The sequence below is a fragment of the Dasypus novemcinctus genome, chromosome 7 (assembly GCF_030445035.2).
Source record: "Dasypus novemcinctus isolate mDasNov1 chromosome 7, mDasNov1.1.hap2, whole genome shotgun sequence".
NCBI classification, from domain to species: Eukaryota; Metazoa; Chordata; class Mammalia; order Cingulata; family Dasypodidae; genus Dasypus; species Dasypus novemcinctus.
The window spans coordinates 63291615-63293436 of record NC_080679.1 but is presented as its reverse complement, the minus strand read 5'-3'; the positions used below and the strand labels follow the sequence as shown (position 1 = coordinate 63293436).

Here is a 1822-nt window from a genome sequence, read left to right as displayed (position 1 = left end):
CTGTAGCCCACTGAATTTATTCATCAGTAGCTGAAATTGGTGCCCAACCATCTCTTCATCCCCCCTTTTGGGGAAGTGGAGCTTTCAATTCGAGCCGCGGAACAGCTCCCAAGTTGGCTTGTGCCTCCAGTGGAGAATGGGCACTGGCCTCTGGGGCTTGGAGTGCTCTACTTAAAAGTCTTCTCTGCAGATGGGCAGTCTCCTCTTTCTCCTCCTTCAAGGATGTTGCAGGATGCTCATTTGGTCTCCTGGAGCCCCAACAGGTGCTTCAGCTAGCTCCAGAGAGCTCTGGTGTTTGCTAACTGCCCTGTAGCAGGAGCTGACTCTAGGAGCTCCTTACTCTGCTGCTTTCTGGTTGGTTCTCCCTAGCATTTTAATTTTTAATTTTTTAATTTAAAAAAATTTTCTTACTCCCCAGAAGTAGGTGCACCATTCCCAGAGATCCTGCACTACCACGTCGATGCGTGGAGTGGATGGCACAAGCTCCTATTCCATCTCCCTGCTCCAAAAATCCATTTACTAAATTGTCTTCAGATAATGGATGTATCATATATTAAACTTATAAGAACAGATACTACACTTGATCTTAGCCAAAAGTCTGAGAAGTGATAATTTTTTAATATTGCTTACTTATCCACTTGCTTTAACCGCACTGGCTTTTAATTTAGTTATAGTAGTTACCCTGTTTTGTTTTTATTTTAATAACATTTCTGTTGTCTTATTTGGCAGGATTACAAATTGCTGTCTGTTATTTTCAGATTTTTTTTGGCATTGAGGTAATATTCTATTAATTTTTTATTAACTTTTCTTAAAATTAGGGATGTTTACTTGTATCACTCATTTTCAGCATTTCTTAAATGACCATATGCAGTTTTCCCTTTACCCTATAATATAATGATTTATGTTACATGATTTCCCAAATTAGATTATTTTTTCATTTATGGTCTACTTCAGGTTCTCATGTATTGTATTTTAAATTTTATGGTAAGTTTTGATTTATTTTTTGTTTTCTATTGGTGCTGTATGAAAATACCACATATGCAGTGGTTTTAAACAACACAAATTTATTATCTTATACTTGCAGGTTAGGACATGAATATCATTTGGCTAAAATCAAGGTGTTGACATAGTTGTGTTCATATTTGTAAGCTATAGGGATAATCTATTTCCTTACATTTTCCAGCTTCTAGAAATCACTGCATTTCTTTACTTGTGACTCCCTTTCTCTATCTTCAAAGCCAGCCACATAGCATTTTTTTTTAACTTTTTTTATTGAAATATATCACTCATACATAAACATACATAAACAACAAATGTATAATAGTTGTGAACTTACAAAACAAAGATATAACATCAAACAAACATATATATCATCTTACCCTACCACCAATAACTTGCATTGCTGTTAAACCTTTTTAAGTAATGATTAAGGGGCATTGCCAAAATATTACTACTAAACAAAGTATATTTCCCCTAACCAATCTATTATTATATTTGTAACATTTATATATGAACATACATAAATAATTAAGTGTATAGTAAAGGTTGTGAACTCACAAAGCAAACATGCATAACATCACACAGGGGTCCTATATATCAACCCTGCACCAACACCTTGCATTGTCATGAGATGTTTGTTACAAACTATGAAAGAACACTATCAAAATCTTACTACTTGGGCATCTTTTTCTCTGATCACAGTGGCAAAGGTTCTTGCTTTAAGACTTGTGAATTAGATTAGGCTCACTGCAATAGAATAATCTCCTCATCTCGTGCCTGTACACTTAATCACAACTGAAAGCCCCTTTTGGCATATTCAGAG

The 1822-nt window shown here is 35.3% G+C and overlaps 1 non-coding gene across 1 annotated transcript; it reads right to left on the bottom strand.

Moving 5' to 3' along the window:
* Positions 1-419: 419 nt before the first annotated feature.
* On the bottom strand, positions 420-610 carry LOC111766190 (U2 spliceosomal RNA). Its single transcript, XR_002798299.1, has one exon. It is a non-coding gene; the product is annotated as a U2 spliceosomal RNA (small nuclear RNA).
* Between the last annotated feature and the right edge of the window lie 1212 nt (positions 611-1822).